The following is a 19938-nucleotide window of genomic DNA, read 5'->3' as shown; positions in this document are numbered from 1 at the left end:
ATAATAGATGTTAAGCACATTATGCAAGGTTTATATTTTTTTAAATTGCTTGTAAAAATTATTTATGGCACCATAAAATAGGACAGATAAAATTGGCACCTTGCTGTAGCGACAGCACGAGCCTATTTGATTTTGCAGCTTTAAGAGCATACTGTGTAATAATGCACCCAACATGCATAGGACAAAAAAATAAATTATATTCAAACGTGCACTACAGTAATTTTTGTTTTCCTACAACTTTCTTTATAGCCAATTTTTTTTTCTGAGGCTGAAGACCTGTGTGTTCTACCCCTGAAGTAGAGGTGGACAGGCACGACCGGCTTTGAACAAGTTGCAGTACTTGCAGGTAGTGCACACGTGCTCTGCACTCTCTCTTTATGAAGCCATAATATATGCACAAAATACAAGAGGAATGAATGACCAGAAAACAGTTCCAAAAACATGGTGGCTTCACTTATTCACTCCGCAGAACAAGTGAAGATTTAGAAAGATTTTGGTTAAAAAACATCCTGGCAGATGCTGTGCTGCTCTCTCATTCACTCATGGCTGCTCACCAAGCTATCTTTCTTTCTCTTTGTCTCTCTGTACTTTTCTCTGTTAATCAAAACCTGTAACCCTTTCTATTTCATCTACTGATTATAAATTTTAAGTCAGTCCTCGGCCTTGCTAGGTAATCTACATTTCTAGACCAAAGCAGAAAGCTGAATCAGGAATGCTTCAATGCAATCATTTGCTACAATGCGCATCAATGGAGTTCATTATCTGTATGCATTCAAATGCTCACATTGAGATTGAGTATCAGGCTTTGTAGGCTGGAAGGTTTGGATTACAACCTCTGGCAGGGGAAATTTCTTTCATATTCATCTAAGCAGCACGTACCCAATGCAAACAACAAATTGTACAAATGCCCTTGAGTAAAGGAGTGAACAACATGGACAGCAAAATGCTCTCCTTTACATTCGGAAGTAGTGTGAATGATGTGGGTAATCAGGGGTATAAAAAAAATAAAAATCAATCTCAGCTCTTACGGAAATACAGCTAATAAATACATGCTTGAAATTCATGCTGATCTCTCTGAAAATATGTGAAAATATTGACAGAAATAATGATCTGAACCTTAAGCCAGTCCAAACATTGGTATTTTGCTCCTTTCTCCATGTGCTGTAAAAGACCTAGATCAAACCTCCTCCCGAGTTCTGGCAGAGCTGGAATGCATACAGAAGTGAATTTTACTTCTTTTTCAATTCCTGGACTTTCTTGCTTAGGTACAGCTTTATGTTACATGGTATTATTTCACCATTGGGAACAATACTGCCACTTGAATTAGCACCACGGAATTACTGAGAGGCCCTCACTAACTGCTCCTGTTATACCTTCATTTGCATTTTGCTGAACTTAAACCTCAAAGTATATAATTCAACTGAAGTACATAAAAATTAATCTCCTGATTATCAGCTTTCAAGAAACACAGGTGCACGAGTACCAGTGGAGAATATCACAGGAAAATAACCAAATGCACACAAAATAATACGATGTATAGAACTTGGATTCTATGCCCCATTTCAGTTCAACTTTTATAAGTAAAAGTTACTTGGATAACTATCCTTCAAAATGTCCGTATTTTAGTTTATGTAGAGAAAGTCTGCTTAGAAGATCCTATTTTATTTATTGCATCCACCATTTTATCTGTTAGACGTTTTTTATTATTTAATATTATTGTATATTATATATATTTATTTTAGTTTTCATATGTAAATAATATTCACCCATGTCACCATCTCCTGCGTGGTCTCCCAGTGAGCTGTCAGGTTATTGGCTATTGATGACTCCATTTGTCTTCAGATACAATTTGGGGTTTCACAAGTAGTATCTGTGAGCCTCTTGAAGTGAAAAATTAAAGAGTTTAAGTAGTCCTTAAAGCACTTAAGGCCAAAGCTGGGAAAGGAAGGAAGGGTTTGTTGCATTTCTGGGTTTTATTGGTGCTTCTTTGAAAAGCAAAAACTGGGGACTAAAACTTCCTGAAATGTCATCAAACAATACTATGAGGTTCCCCAACTTCTGTATCAGCTTCCCCTGCCCTGGAATATGCTCTTACACATCCATTTCCAAAACAGTGCAAGCACTGTGTACCTTGTAGTTGTATATACATATATGCAATGCAGAAACATGTATGTATATATGTTTATATATATTACACACAGGCACACAGAAGACCTCTTAACACAGAAGACTTTTTACTTCCATGAGTTTTGGAGCAGTTCTATAATATCACTAAAGTTGACATCTGGATTCTAATATTCTAATGTATCCATTTTATCTTAAATGCCAAAAAAATAGAAGTATTTAGAAAGATATTTTCTTCCAGCAGTGCCAGTTGAACACATTAAAATTGATGGTAATATTTCTAGTTCTTCACTGTCAAGAAGTAGGATGTAAACAAAAATTGCAGTTCTGGACAGTTTTTGTTGTCACTTCTTTTGAAGGCAATATTTAATGGATTTATGTTTCTATTTACTGAAAGTTACTTTCTAATTTATTGTAATCAGGTAAGCTCTTTTAGGTAGGCCATTCCTCCAACTTTTTAGAAAGAGTATGGAAATTACTCAGTAGCTGAGACTTACTATTTTACATATCCTGTAGCTGAAATAAAGAAAGAAAAAGGACTAATTTGACAACGGCAAAAGCTCTGATATTATTTAAGAAGCTCATTATATAAAGCATTCAACTTGCTCTTTGAGCTCAGCCAAAGCTTTCTGCTGGCTTACCTCACTTGTTAAGGCTTTTTGCTACAAACTAAAGAGCTGGCTGTCTAATCAGTTATTAATAAGGCTGTTCTCAGCTTATTTGGCAACTCTACATAGGCAGTAGTTTAAAAACAACAAAAAAAGATTTCAGTTAAAAAATTACCACATTCTGAGAAGGAAAAAAAGTTTATCAGCTTCATTTCGAGAAGTTAATATTTATGAGTTTAAATTAAGATTTTCTATATACATTTCCACACACACACACAAATACTTCCAAGCAAGCCATGAATGAGCAAAGGTCAGAGCACACAGAAAATTGTTCTCATTTTTTTCTTCGTGTCAGTGGATTTTGAATAAGCCCATGTGTGTCCAGCAGATGCCATGAAGCAAAGGAATTGCATCTGTGCAAATGACTCACAAGAACATGACTAATTGCTACCTTACTCATAACTGAAAGTATATGCAAGCTGTCCTCAAAAACCACCACCAGAGTTACCCAGCTGTGGGGGGATCCTAGGAGAGATGTTCTAGAACACTGCACAGGGCTGTGCTTTCTTTTGAAGTCAGGGGTGTTTTGCCATTGACTTCAGAGGGTAAATGAGTGAAAAAGCTTTAGAGAAAATAATTCCTATTTTCTGAAATCCCACCTGCATTGCCAAAGATCCATTGTGACAGTTGAAAACAAACCATCATGTTGATAAAAGCTTTCCTGAAGATGCTATCTTTCAAAATGCATTTCCTCCCATTTGCAGAAATTTCCCTTATTTCACAGCTCCAGCACAAGGCTCTGTGGGGCTCTCATATCTCTCCTCAACTCTTTTTCCTCTTTCATGTTCATTACTCCTCAAAACCTTAAAAATGCATTAAGTCCACTTTACAAAAGCACTTATAAAAAAAAAATGTTAGAAATCTCCTATCTCTGAACGTTTGCAATTGAATTATGATGAATTTTGGTAAAATACATACAGTGAGAGAAAACACATCAATCATCTCTTATTTTCAAAAATGCCCAAGAACACTTTTCAAGAATTAATGCTTCTGATTCTTGTAATTCCTGCTGGAATTACCATGGCACTTCAGGCACCAAGATGGCATCAGTCTGGATTGATCATTACAGTATAGAAAACAAGAACGCTCACTCTGATCTAACCATTCACTCTTCCATAATGTTTGATAGGCTTAATGTTGACTTAAACATAAGCTACAAAATCCTGATCTTAAATATTAAAATGTATTGTAAGTTCTGAAGCTGTGTTTGATGCAGAAGCACAGGTCAAGTTTCATTTGTCTTCTGACTGAAAATCTTGGGAAGTGAGGAGGGCCTTCTTTATGAAGAAATTAGAGAACTTCAATACAGATATTATAATGCTAAATGGATTTTACCAGAATACATTACAGCCATTAAATAAATCACTGTTAAACAGAGAAAAAAAGGAGACTTTGGAAAGAAATGTAATTCAATGCAACTTCATGACAGAATCAATTAATCAACTGACTGTAATTTCAGACACTTGTTATAAAGCCCATACGGGAGGAAGAACATACAGATCCATGAAATATTTCATCATTATGTGAGAGTATGGAAAATAAATTTTGCAAAGAAAGATCATTAGCTTGGGAATTGTCCATATCAAGTATCCAATTAAACATGGCAAAAGTACAGAGGAGGAGAAGGCTCTTTCTAAAGTTCACTCTAACCCACATTATGCATGTGTGCAATCACCTTGAGTCACACATAGAGGAGAATGAGGAGAAGTGTAGAAATGCATAGAAAGTCTGATTTCTGAGAGGAAAAAAAAAAAGAATGCTTATTGTGAGCACTGAAAAGAGTCAATCTCATCCTACACCTCAGTCTCCAAGGTAGCTTTTATATTTTGCTCCTTTTTTTTTTTAACTGGAGTTGTCTTTCATGCTTTTAGATCCATAGAGAAATAGACCACTTCATGAATGTTCATGAGTTAAAGGTGGAAACAGCTGTAAATCAGAATTTCTTAATATGGGCAGACCTCTTTAGTGATATTAGGATGCTTTTTTTTTTTTTAATCTTGTGAAATAGTTTGTGAAAACAACTGTACAGTAAGTCAGTAAGATGACAATGTTCTTGGGTGTATATATGTAAAAACAAGCATGGCTCAAAAACACATCAATGTGCAAAACACAGCAAAGAGACTCTGAAATTACCAAGGAAAAGGATGTCACGTGAGATTCCTCCAAAGCCATGGGATGAGAAGCAGCCTACTGGACATGAAAGAATATTTGCCTTTTGGAGTTTTCTGATTCAGAACCTGTTGAATTATTGCTTTTTCTTTTCCTGCAAAGTATAGTATTCATATTTAATCACAGCTATGGTCTTGGATAAATCACAGCTCTTTGATTTTGCTTCTTATCCTAGCCATACTTTTCAACTAGATTGTTTTTACATTTTCTTCTTGTTTAATTACATCTTTTTTTTTTTTTTTTTTTTTTTAAAGTGAGGAAGGAAAAACCATCACAATTCAAAAAGCAGTGGCAATCAAAAAAGAACTCAGCAGAAGCTGAGTAGGTGCAAAGGCACAGTTTCTATACTTCTATACTATATATGCATATGTTGCCTATCAAACTGAAGCATTTCAGTTCCTAAAGCATCTACAAACAAGTGCTACCATTCCAACAATAAATAAATAAAAAGTAATAATCAAATGAGTTTATTCCTTGCTAAATTTATCCTCAGTTCTCTAATGAAAATTTCTTACGACCTCTGAGTCCTAGAAATACAGACCAATAATAAAGTTAAGCATGATGTTAAAAAATTTCCTTCTGAGACAGAAGCAATTTTAAAAGTATTTTCCTTAGGTGAAATCAAATGTTAGCTATGGAAGAGGAAATTTATCCATTTGGCTAGGAAATCAGCTTTTGTTTTGGCTGTCTGCCTTGTGCTGCTTTCTAAACACCAGCAGCTGGAACATAAAGAGAAGAGACTGGAAAAGATAAATAGGGTAGAAACTGCTTAAGGTCTTCGTAAAGTTTAACAAAAGATTTATTTCTTGAGGGTAATGTTCCTCTTTCTTTTACTGAAACAAGAGTTTGATAACCTCTCATTGTGCATTTGATAAATTACATCTTACAGTCATAACTAAAACGAGTAAGTGAAAAATGTAAAAGGCTAAAGCCTAGTTGTCTGAGTATTCAATGTGAAATATCTCAAAGACACTAAGCAGCATCTAAAGTATTTTTGATTATGGAACTGAGGATGAACTGTGATACAGTGATGTTCTAACAACAGAAGAGAAAGACTCTTCTGCCCCTTTCAATGGAAAGCATCTATCTTACGATGAAGCCCAATCCTTCTGACGCACATTATTTCATTCTACAAAATTTATCCCAGTTCTATATCAACAGGGAGGTAAGCAGAGAAATCTCCATCAGGCTGTGATGCTGCTATGCTCTATGGAACAGAGATGCCCACTCACCCTAAGGGACACACAGGTGCCCTGGGGCTGCAGTGCTCGGCCCAAACCCCACAGAGCTCCTCATTTCAGCCTCTGACTAGACAATATTGTTCTTATATGCAAAAACCCTGATACAGCAGATTATTAGAATTGCAGAAGCCACAGAGGCTTTGAACTTGTTCAGAGCCCAGCTGAGAATACCTACACAGAAACTGCAGTCTACGGTTCTCTACTTAGTTTCAGAACTCTTACTATATATCTATATACTTGAGGCATATAAACGTCAAACCCCGACTGAGAAACTCCATGGTTCATGGAGCCATAAGTAAGAGATATGCTTTTGTACTTTGGCTTTTTCTTTTAATAGTCCATATACCAAAAGGGATCCAACTGCAAGGAAGAAAAAGCCCGCATATTTTCTATAAAAGCAGACAATTATTCTGTTATATGTGTGAATCAATCTTTGGATTTTTTTTTTATTTTATTTTTATTGTTAGAGATTGCGTGTCTGCTTTATCTATTTTCTCCCAGGTAGAAAAGTTACTGTAACATCTGGAAGGAACTAACTCATCTGCTCAGCAAACAGCAGGTCACGTAAAGCTTGGGCCCAAAGAACAAGGCATAAAGATTCAGTGTGGTCTGAGGAACCCGGGCTTCTAAATTCCTCCTCAGTTCATGTCTCATTCTCATCACTACATTTTCTATGTAAAACTTAATCAGTTACAAGAGCCAAAATAGTATTTTTTTTTTTAAGGTATATCAGTATGAATTTTACTCAATGCTGCGAGGCTATGAATTATTAAAGCTGTAGACCCGCAGTCTAGTTCTCTTCCAGGACAGTTTATCCCTCATTCTGTACTTAATACCATTATAGGTAATAAAAACAATTTAAATTTCTCAAATTGAAGAGAACAGGGAAATCTCAATGGGTCACTTACAGATATGTTCTAAGTAGAAGGCTCTTTATGAGGCACTCAGAGACCTTTGGGGCTCAACAGAATTGATCCCATATCACAAACACTTTAAATTAATGTACCTCTTGCTACCCACTTTTAATGAAGCGATTATAAAAAGGGCATCCTCCTTTATTAAGCATTAACCTTGTTCACTGTTAGGTAAATCATGAGATCAAGGAACTTGAAGATATCCAAAGCAAAACGAATTGCTTTGAGAAATGACGTGTGATTATTTTATTACCTAAATAGCTATTACTACAAAAAAAAACATCTTCACAAAAAGACAGTATGATTTTTGTCTTACTTGTGAGTGTAAAACAAAAACAAGATAGAATGTCTGCAGCTACTTTGCTAAAGCCTTTACAGAACTACAGCAGATCCATGCTTTCTTCCTGGATCTTGCATCCATACTTCAAGGATATTACAAGACAGGATTGATAGCATTTATGTAACAACAATATTACTACTGAACCAAAAAATAAATTCACTTACTAGATTTTAACTCTGGTAAAAACATAAGCATAAGAAAATAAAAGAGCATCAAAAAAACTACATGGGACACACAGCAGATAATGAAGCAGCAACAGCAAGAGAGGGAGGAACAAATCCTGGAATCTAAACTATGGGCGTTGGAGTTCCTTGAATATATTTTGATGCCTGGAATTATATTCTCCTTGAGATATTAATCAAAAGAGAATCCATACTATAGATCCTAGAAGCACAACTCCAACTTCAAATACTTGTCATCATAACTATGCCAGTACTTTTAGAGGTTGTAAGTTAATCAAGAGAATATAATATATATAATAAACAAAATTTGCATATCTATAATAGATGATTCATTTGGATGCTGCAAAAAAGCTGAAGACTTGGGCTATGGATGTTTCTCTAGTTCTGAACAGAGCTCATGATTGCTTTCTCATTGCATGCCTAGTTCTCCATTTCTTTATATGAATTCTTTTACAAATGAGAAGATCAATGTCACTCTGCACCTCAGCCACCACTTGTTGATGAGCAGAAATAATCCTGTGTAAAATGCAGAAAGAAAAATAAGGTATTAATGTTAATGTATTCAGGACAAAGCTGTCATAATTCATGAGATGGGTTTTTTAGCTCAGTTTTGTATTTAATAATAGTATCAGAAAACATTAATTCTGGAAAAGCAAAATAAGAAGCAAAGGGAAAAAAAAGAAAGTGACAATCTCATTATTATTTAAAGCAGATTTTATTTTGACAAGGAAAAAAATCCCATCATCCCTACCAGTATTAACCACAAATTTACATATAAATGTGTCAAGCAACAAATCATTTTGATTAAGAATAACACAGAAAAACTTAGTAAAAGAATTAGATCCTTTTTATTCTTTTAGAAAGCAGTTAGAATTATGTATCCCTTAAAACATTCTGGCTTCTAACAAGTGTATTTTAAATAATCCCTTGTGTTAAGTATCAAGTCAGTTTCTATGATTCTATACATTCTTGGCTCATATCCAACTGAAAATGTGGGAATAATATGAAAGTCATTTGCATTCGTTTGTGAGACAAATAGCTAAGTCACAGCTTAGGGTAATGGCTGCTCTTAGGGGCACAGGAGATATCTGAGGCAGGCAGAAAACAAGCACTCTGACTCTTCCCATGCCCATGGAAACCCTTGCTAAGCGCCTTCCCTCTCAGCTGGGTCATACACCCCCAAGCTGTAACACAAGATAGTGGCATCACATTTCCTTCCCATTTCCTACAGTTGTATTTTTTTTTGGCATTGCAGAAAACCCTGCAGGCATTTAAAGAGTCACACTTAACAGGAGCACATTTTGATGTCTTTAAGAAGATCCACAGAACACCAAATATCGTTTCCTTTTCATCTAATGCTCGTTATGCCGACCTAACAGTAACACAATCTGCTAGTGAGCTGCCACAGAACTGCAAACCTTCGCTGCAGACCTATTTTCTTGCACAAAGAAAAAATCTGCTGGTTCAAATGTTCGCAAAATACAGAGAGGGGGGATTTCACATAAGCACAGCACACCTTCCCTCGTCTTTCTATTACAGCACAACATTGCACTGGGGTTTTCTTTTATGGGAAGATTATAATTCACATGTACGACAAGGCTACCAAAACACAATCCACCATCCTTATTAGTGTTACGAAAGGGAAAGGCATATTTTCTTAGCATGGAGAGTGCTTTGGAATAGCTATCGATTTCTTTATTGCTTATCTGCTTGTTACTAAGTAATGATTCTCGTACAATGGGATTACAGAACCCACTGAACCTTGACGAGATTTCTAAATATTTTTGACAGATTATTTGTAAATTAGAATCAGCAGCAAATAGGTTGTCACAATGCAGAATGATATCTATGGTAATGATGTAATGAGGGAGTGTTTGGATCCCCCCCTCCCCTGCCTGTCATTCAGCACTGCTGCATAACCCAGGTCCTGGTTCACAAGGAGATTACTGACCCTTGAGGAAGAACCATGGCAAAGTTGATGGCAGAGCCACGGAGAGGGAGAACTGAGGGAAAAGTCATTTGGATGGAACAGTCAGCCACTCAAGGACTCAAAGAAAAAAACTACCTAATTGGAAAGAGAGCACGAAGAAAAAAGTCACCAACACAGTTTTAGAGCAGGCTCACTCTACCTCCATCCCCACTCAGCTCACTTCTGCCAGCAAGGACAGCCTGGGTGCCCTCCTGGAGGAGGTAAGCATTCCAGACTCAGCCGAGCAGCCCATTAGTCTCAGCTCTGCTGTGTGGATCAGTCACAGAATCACAGAATCACAGAATCACAGAATCACAGAATCACAGAATCACAGAATCACAGAATCACAGAATCACAGAATCACAGAATCACAGAATCACAGAATCACAGAATCACAGAATCACAGAATCACAGAATCACAGAATCACAGAATCACAGAATCACAGAATCACAGAATCACAGAATCACAGAATCACAGAATCACAGAATCACAGAATCACAGAATCACAGAATCACAGAATCACAGAATCACAGAATCACAGAATCACAGAATCACAGAATCACAGAATCACAGAATCACAGAATCACAGAATCACAGAATCACAGAATCACAGAATCACAGAATCACAGAATCACAGAATCACAGAATCACAGAATCACAGAATCACAGAATCACAGAATCACAGAATCACAGAATCACAGAATCACAGAATCACAGAATCACAGAATCACAGAATCACAGAATCACAGAATCACAGAATCACAGAATCACAGAATCACAGAATCACAGAATCACAGAATCACAGAATCACAGAATCACAGAATCACAGAATCACAGAATCACAGAATCACAGAATCACAGAATCACAGAATCACAGAATCACAGAATCACAGAATCACAGAATCACAGAATCACAGAATCACAGAATCACAGAATCACAGAATCACAGAATCACAGAATCACAGAATCACAGAATCACAGAATCACAGAATCACAGAATCACAGAATCACAGAATCACAGAATCACAGAATCACAGAATCACAGAATCACAGAATCACAGAATCACAGAATCACAGAATCACAGAATCACAGAATCACAGAATCACAGAATCACAGAATCACAGAATCACAGAATCACAGAATCACAGAATCACAGAATCACAGAATCACAGAATCACAGAATCACAGAATCACAGAATCACAGAATCACAGAATCACAGAATCACAGAATCACAGAATCACAGAATCACAGAATCACAGAATCACAGAATCACAGAATCACAGAATCACAGAATCACAGAATCACAGAATCACAGAATCACAGAATCACAGAATCACAGAATCACAGAATCACAGAATCACAGAATCACAGAATCACAGAATCACAGAATCACAGAATCACAGAATCACAGAATCACAGAATCACAGAATCACAGAATCACAGAATCACAGAATCACAGAATCACAGAATCACAGAATCACAGAATCACAGAATCACAGAATCACAGAATCACAGAATCACAGAATCACAGAATCACAGAATCACAGAATCACAGAATCACAGAATCACAGAATCACAGAATCACAGAATCACAGAATCACAGAATCACAGAATCACAGAATCACAGAATCACAGAATCACAGAATCACAGAATCACAGAATCACAGAATCACAGAATCACAGAATCACAGAATCACAGAATCACAGAATCACAGAATCACAGAATCACAGAATCACAGAATCACAGAATCACAGAATCACAGAATCACAGAATCACAGAATCACAGAATCACAGAATCACAGAATCACAGAATCACAGAATCACAGAATCACAGAATCACAGAATCACAGAATCACAGAATCACAGAATCACAGAATCACAGAATCAATCACCTGGGTTGGAGGGGACCTCAAGGATCATGTAGTTCCAACCCCCCTGCCTAGCAGGGCCACCAAACATACACCTTTACTAGATCAGGTTGCCCAGAGCCTCGTCCAACCTGGTCTTGAACACCTCCAAGGACGGGGCATCCACAACATCCCTGGGCAGCCTGTTCCAGGACCTAACCACCCTCCTAGTAAAAAACTTCCCCCTAACATCCAACCTAAATCTTCCCTCTTTTAACTTAAAACCATTTCCCCGTGTCCTGCTATTATCAGCCCTTATGAAGAGTTTACTCCCCTCCTGGGAGTAAGTTCCCTTCAGATATTGAAAGGCTGCAATGAGGTCGCCCCGCAACCTTCTCTTCTCCAGGCTGAACAAACCCAACTCCCTCAGCCTGTCCTCATAGGGGAGGTGCTCCAGCCCCCTGATCATCTTCGTGGCCCTCCTCTGGACCCTTTCCAAAATCTCCATGTCTTTTTTGTACTGAGGGCTCCACACCTGAACACAGTACTCCAGATGGGGCCTCACAAGAGCAGAGTAGAGAGGGACAATCACCTCCCTATCCCTGCTGACCACCCCTCTCCTGATGGAGCCCAGGATCCCATTTGCTTTCCGGGCTGCCAGAGCGCACTGCTGGCTCATGTTAAGTTTTCTCATCTATCAGCACCCCTAGGTCTTTCTCAGTCAGTAAAACCCTGCCCTGCACTCTCAAGTTGTGCACAACTAATATCTTCCTAAGCCATTTTTAGTCTGATATTGTCAATATCAGATCTGATAAGTGCTTACAGACCAGTGGCATTCCCTGTTAATGTGGTTAGGAGCCCAACAGACCTGGTGGGGCTGGGAGGTCAGTGTATGCCATGTCAAAGCCCTCCCCAGTATCAGAAATACCTCTGCAGGAGGGAATGAGTTCATGGGCACAATGGCCACTTACTTATGCACACATAACCCCATGTATAATTAAGAGAAGAGAATTACAATCTACATCATTCATGAGAAGAAATGGAGAAGAAAAAAATTATGATTTTTTAAAATGCTTTTTGAAAGAGTTACAACTTTGTTAAGAGTTTGTAAGTCAGATGAAAACATTTGTAACTTCTCATTCCCAGAATTACAGTACACAAGTGCCAGATTTACTTCACATTTTCAGTCCACTGGTGCATGAATTAAGCTCATTAATCTTGAATCTGAGAGCTTTATTACTGTTTGTTAGATGGGAACTGAAACTTAAAGATGCTATAAATTAGAGTACAGCAATGGTTTGTAATTGTTGCTTGTATTTGATCTAAAACTAAGTCATATTTGACATCTGCAGAAGTATCTGCCTTAATGCACCAGGACTTTTCTTTGTCAGACCCAGTGTATGCAGTATTTGAGGTTTGATGTAAGTAGTTGTGTACAAGATGTAGGGCTGTTTTCTTATCGGAGGTGACAAACACACAATCTTTTACCAGTAATTGTAAGCAATGAAGATACTCTACGTATACATATCTGGAAAAAAATACCTGCAACAACTTTTCTTCTGCAGAAGAAAACTGAGGTGTCCATTTGTGTTTCAGTGATGTTACCCATAAAGGATTGCCAAGAACTGATCACATGGGCCACATATGTACAGAAGCCATTGTCAGGCTTTGTCTTTGTTCAACAGCATGTTTATGTTAACTTGAGATTTCAGAGATGAAAGAGTAAAGAGGTATGAATTAATTTCTTAAAACTGATGAGTACTTCTACTCATGTCATGAAATATTTTCCATGCAGAAAGAATCAAAAGCTATGGTATTGATGCACAGAGCATTCTTTCATAGTACTACTGATCTCTGCCTTTTAGTTTTACTAAGGAAAAAACACATAAGTGGTTCTTTTCTGAGGACAAGGCTAAATCAAGTCATCTCTGGAGCAGCAGAGTTACGTAGGCTTCCTTTTTTCATATGTAAATCATAGAGGTAAAATGATTTATATTTATAGTTTCCATTGTGTTCCCCTGGCATGGTAATAGTCCTGCCATTACAGAGAACAGTTTAACTTCCATATTTCCTACTTTGTGTTCTAATTCATAAAACAAGCTTTCTATTAATTCATTTTAAGAATTTTCTTCCCCGATTGTTTTTCTAAGTGGGTATTATTTCACAGATGATAATAATCTGAATATGATATTCAACTGAAATCTTCTTTTACTGGAAGAACAATTTATACCCATACTGAAAAAGCTCAGTATATAGAGAAAGCAATGGTTAAAAAAAAAAAGTGATTGACTGAGACTTTCCAGGAATGGTCTATTCCTTAGACTAATTTATGGGATAGCAATAGCAACATGATCTTTATCCATTTCAGACTGTTGCAGTACCAGTTTCTAATATTCTCAAAGCTTCAGGGATTTTATTCTTCAATAAATCTTAAATTTTTTGAAAGATTATGTCCTGGGTTCTAATCATTGGATTTGATAGCCAGTTTGATTACTCTGCCTGGCTGAGGTGATCGCATGAGAGGTCTGATGATGAGACTGGTACATCTCTAGGTAGGTGTTACTGGAAGTGCTACCTATTTATGCCTTCTCCTTGAAAAATGTGAACTGGTCACATTTATTCAAGGAAAAGGCATAAATGGGTAATAAAATCAAAAGAAATATTGTTTCAGTAACTACAGACGATGATCAGCTTTTTAGAGCAACACATCTAACAAAGAAATACAGTTTCCCTCTGCAACCTTGCTCTTGCAGTTTTCAAGGACAAGATTCAAGCAGCTCATCTACAGATTTAAGTCATTAATCAGAGCGATATGATTTTTAGAAGACAGTCTATACATTGACACTTTTCTTCCTGTTGGCACAATGATGAAACAATAGATTTAAAAATATAAAAGCTGCATTCTTCATAAATAAAACTTGACTAAACCAACTGTTCAGTGATTCAAGCCAGGTAGTCTTTATATTACCTACATTAGAGAAATGTACACTCACTTTACCCAAATTTACTCTGAATTGCAAGAAAAAAAAAATGATTTTTTCACTGTATGGATTAACCATTCCAGATAGCCACAGCATCAGACAAGGATTTTGGTTTCAAGATTTGATATACTAGAAAACACCAAGAGATTTGTTGTCCTTTTTTTAAAGAAAGAAAAAAGGAGCTGCTGTACAGAATACTATTCCCAGTTTGAACTGGTTTTTCTTAAGGAGTAAGAAAAGCTGTGGTTTCCTTGCATTGCTGGCTTCCCTACAGACTTACTGATACCATTTAGCAAAAAACAACAACATCTCACACTCTCAGCAGAAAATGAAGCAGAAGATGAAGAATAAGTGTCAGGAGAATTTGAACAGTTAAAGTATAAGCGTTGCTGCCATCCTGCCTAGAAATAGTCAAGATATAACCTGCATAACTTGCTCCAGTAACCAACACTATTTTATAAATTATGGATGATCAGTTATGGTCATCTCAGAAACATGTAAAATAGGAGCTCAATAAGAGCTGAATAGGTCGTTGTCAGTACATAGTGTTTTACAACCTATATAGAATGCTCTCAGCTAAACTACAGCCAATTTAAGACAAAAGAGCTCTAAAACAGTGCTGAAGCAAGCTCACACTGACAGGAGCAATGGAGAGATTGGACAGCCCTGGGAAGGGCCTAGGGCAGCAAACCTCACTGAGTCCATCCACCAACTCCAACCCACCCCTACAGTGGGCTCCAGGCTACAGATCTGAATTTGCTCACTGGGATCACCCAAGAAGCATTTATCCAGGTTTGGACATAAAGTTTCTCTAGGAATATCACTGCCCTGTGGAAAAACTATCTTTGCCAGCATGATTGACTCTGCCGAATGAGTATTGGCAGTGCCAGAAAGTCACAGATACAGATGGAAAATGATTACATAAAATTTATCAGATAAAAATGAATTTTATGTATAAGCATCACCACATAAATCAATGTATAAAATAAGTACCTCCTGAGGAGGTTTTTAAGAATTAGATTTTGGATCAGAACTACAGCAGAGAAAGGAGAGAGAGTGATTCAGGAAGAAGTGATAAAGGAAAGTCCAGCAAGAAAACGAGACCAGGAGAGGCAAAAGGTGACACTTGGATTTCCTCTGCCAGGCTGAATTTCATCTGTCAGGCTGAATGAGAAAAGCAAAGGACTGGGCTACATTAACATTGAAATTAAAGCCAGAAAATCTATATACCTGCTCTGGAAAAAAGCACATCTTTAAACACCTGTAACATAATATTACTTTTCTGTTCCTATTCAGAAGCCAAATAATTTCCTGTTACGTAGATGGGTCCACGACAGATTTTAAACTATACCTCCTATATTTTCAAGATATATATATATATATATATATAATAATTAAAATATGATTGTGTGGTGACAAATGTTAAGGAATGAGAAAGCACATCTCCTTTAGCAACTAGCAGTAAATTTCCAAAATGCATTCATTTATGGAATATGATATTAACTATGCTGCCTGAATGTGATCACCACATGCCTTCATTTCTTCTTGGAGTGGAGCTTTGCACACTTTAAGATGTCTAATTATATATCTGTTAACCAAAGAATGCTTTCTGACACAACTGATTTCCCAAAAGAATTAGGATTGTTTGAAAATGAACTGAGCTTGTGCATAACTTCCAATGTAGGAAATCTCATTGTCAAATCATGTGGCTGGGGGGAAAAAAAACGTTAGGAAAAAAAGACAGTCACACATCCAGATTTGCCTTCTGACTCCACCTCTTGAAAAACACTTCAACCCATTTCTACAGACACTCAGCACTCTCTCAGTTACTCAGTGGCAGCTGATCAGCACATGAATAGAACGAAGGCTACAGTAGGTGTCAAAGCTAACTCCAACACAGCTAAATTAATAAAAAACTGTTGTTTAACATTATTATTTTTTGTTTGTTCATTGCCAGGAGACTGTAAATGTGAATATTATAACCAAACTCTACTCCTTGGATGACCAAGAGCAAAGCCAAGCACTTGAATGTAGGTTCAGAGTGCCTAACAAAGCTATTAGAGACGAAGTAACAAATGTATTTCTCACTGTGTTAAAAAACCTTTTACATTTTCTTGAACTACAAATAGGCTCTCCTGAGAATAGTATTCATTATGTTGAGAGAATTTTCTGGCCAACTTTAGGTCACGTTCTATTATTGGATCAGGTCAAGCTGAATGCAAGATTTGGTTTTCAATCAGCTCAGTTTCCACAAATGCATATCATTTCAATCATTCTTTTAATTTCCTAATGAAGGAAGGTGTAAGCAATGCACAAAGCTGTGCCATAGAATTTATATTTCTATTTCTAAGTCTCCTTTTATTTTTCCTTTAAAAAAAAAATATCAGATTTTCATATCAATTAACATTTATTAAATACATCAGAAATCCAGAACTTAAATGGAAAACTTTGTTGAACTAAACCCCTACTGAATATGTATTACTGTTAGCACAAGATAAATTTAAAAAATCCATGGCCTAAGAGTTGAAACAGTGCTATTACAATCAGAAATGTCTTCCCCACTTTTCCTTATACAAATACATACATTCAATACATTTTGTTCATACACAAACTGACAATTGCAGTTCTGGAGCAAACGGCCTATCCTTCCCATTAAGGGTAAGTGGAGAGAATGAATGTTTCAATGTCAGATCTTCATTTCTTCAGTGCAGTTTATTTATATTTATTTTTATTATACATTTAGAGCCTGATCAAAGTTAAATAAAAGAATAAACAAGTAGTGCACAGCATCCAATTATGGCTCTTCAAAGGCCTGTTAAAGTTCTGCGGCGCTTTTAGTTATTGCAAGGTGATCAAAGTTATCATAACATTTCAGAATTCTTTATAATTTGGGGCTGTATTAAATAGGATAGGGTGTAACAGCAGTGCTTCTTACCAAACAATAACATACAGACGATACTAAGGAGAGAAGCTGACAACCCAATATATAATGGAATACAGATGTTTACCAGTAAACAAAATTAACTTGCTTCTTGCCCTGCCACATGATTAAAAATAAATTTGTAGCGCAGTAATTAATTACTATCACAATCCCAGAGGCACAAACTAAAGACCCAACAATCATTGAAGTAACGAATGAAGACCAAAGTAGATAAACTGCTGCTACTAAAGCAGCAATCTAACTGCTGTCTGAATTGTCAGGAGTGCAGATTTTACAGGGGGGGGAATGTGCTCACAGCTTACAAAATCGTGAAAGATCCAAGTCATAAAGGCAACCATTAAATAAACGTAGAATTCATTAATCCTGCAGAACACCCAGGTTGATAGAAGCCAGCTGTAAGGCCTTCTCCCACAGGTCAGTGCATGTCCCTTTTACTTCTAAAAATGCATTTAACCATCTTACATTTTTAAAATGTATTACGGATGCAGCACCACCAGCAGAACAAAGCAAAAGAAAAACTACATCTTCTATTTTTACGACATTCCAAATTTTCTGACATTGAAAACCAGTTATGAGGGTTGATTACTAATCTTTTGATCAGAGCAAATCTGATAGGAAAGCCCATTTTCTATGCCTTGAGAAAATCTCACCAATTTTTTGAAGCATGCCAGTTTGGATATGACAACCATATTTCTATTGTTCCTTGTTTAGCAATGTGCTCATTGCCTGTTTAGAAACCCTGCTGTATTATAATGGCTATCAATTTTGATACTGATGTAAACCTAGAGAAATCTGTAAATTGTTCTTGCATTGAAAAACATATTGAACATATAACCACACATCTTTTTTTTTTTTTGACAGAGTGTCAGCATGTAATCATTGTGATACTAACAGTCATGAAATAAATGCTTGCACATCAAGCACAGAATTTATCTGTAGTGCCTCCTAACAGGTTTATAATGGCAGCTATGACAGAGCCTGCCTAAGCCTGACATTACAAACATCCGCAGCGTAATAATTCTGCTGTGAACTGACACTTCTGAAAGCTAGTACCTACCCCACAGATTTGTATCTCCCAGTTTTTTTGCCCAAATATTAAGTATTTCACACTGCAAAAACATCACCTCAATTGCATGAGTTATAATTTTATGAGGGAGCCTGTCAACAGACAGAGCTACAGAAAAAGCAGCAGAAAAAAAAAATTAAGGCAATTTGATATTATTGACAGCCAGCTGTTATGGATCATGCAAGTCTCTATGATGCAAAATCAGGGTATTGCTCTGTTATGCACAGCAGCACCTCCATCTAAGCAAAGTTTAAGAGCAAGACAATGACTTCACCACCTGCCTGCCAAAAGCAGCAGCGAGCCAAATGAACAAGGCCAGGAGCAGCTTCCAATGGAATTACAGCTCCTAACAAGGTTTGCACTGATTTGTACTGAGCTTTTCTTTGCTCTAAAGACAGGGGAGCATTTTCCTTCTGATCAAGTTCACTCTTGCCAGAAAATTAAAACACTTCAATGACTTCCAGACTATCCCCACACAGATTAGGGTCAACTGTCTTGCCAGTGTCCCACACTAAAGATACAGTGACATTATAACTAATCAATGAATAGACAGATGTTATAATTAAGTAACACACAGGAAATTTAGGCTAAGCAAGATTATTGCAACAGGAGAATAATAAATGAAGAATGCTCACCAATGTTGTAGGCTCACAATATTCTCCACGAGCAGCAATCTCCAAGAAGAGATCCTTCCTCAGCCGCAGTCAGTGCTTAAATGGGACCTAGGAGAGGTGCAGCCAGGCTCTACCCCTTCCAGTAGGGCAGGTGAATTGCCTTCACCTGTGCTCCCAGGGCTGACTCACTGCTTGCCTCAGGTGGTAAATCAGAGGTTCAGGCCGTGATTCAGCAGTTCCCATACACATTATGTATTATCTGTCTTCTCTGAGGTCCTCCTTGGCTAATGGTTATTGTTTCAAACTATTTCAGTTTGCCTAGAAATTCACTGAAAATAAAACGTTATGAGTCGTAGTTACAGACCAATTATTAATTGCTCAGCCTTCAGGACTCTGGTCTTTATTTTTAATATGTTCCCTTGTCATTTCAAGAAGGAATGTACTGATGTGAGGAATACCTTCTCTCTTTTCATTAACAGCAAATTCTAGTATTGTTCTAAGATTACTTCTATAATACATCCTGTATACTAGCCATCATAAAAACAGCATCCTTTCTCCATTTATTCAATGAGAGGAAGTAGTATTTCTTAAATATTACAATGCAGATATGTCTCTAAATTTGGAGATAATTATTTGTATAGCTAAGATATAACTCTACCTGGCAAATAAGAAAAACAAATGCATCGTGAAGGCCAACAGAATGAAGAAGACTGCCAGGTACTGCTTTGTGAGATGCTTTGCAAGAAGCTTTGCCTTTGATTGCTCTCCCAGGGCAGAGCAGGTGCAACCCAATGCAGTTCCAATCTCATTCAATTACTTTGCACCCAGTAAATGATGGAATCACGTACCTGAAAAGCAGCATTAAACTGTCCTTTTTA

General features: G+C 37.0%; 1 long non-coding RNA gene across 1 annotated transcript in view; it reads right to left on the bottom strand.

Annotated features, from left to right (window-relative positions):
* The window catches only part of LOC116236882 (uncharacterized), a 30367-nt gene extending 11204 nt beyond the window's left edge, over positions 1 to 19163 (bottom strand). Inside the window, exon 1 of the long non-coding RNA XR_004168637.2 lies at positions 19082 to 19163. This is a non-coding gene — a long non-coding RNA (uncharacterized LOC116236882). The remainder of the gene's footprint in view (positions 1 to 19081) is intronic.
* Between the last annotated feature and the right edge of the window lie 775 nt (positions 19164 to 19938).

Source organism: Phasianus colchicus, chromosome 11 (assembly GCF_987193195.1).
Source record: "Phasianus colchicus chromosome 11, bPhaCol1.hap1.1, whole genome shotgun sequence".
Taxonomy (NCBI): domain Eukaryota; kingdom Metazoa; phylum Chordata; class Aves; order Galliformes; family Phasianidae; genus Phasianus; species Phasianus colchicus.
Note: the sequence above shows the minus strand (reverse complement) of the source record. Positions and strands in the feature narration are given on the sequence as shown.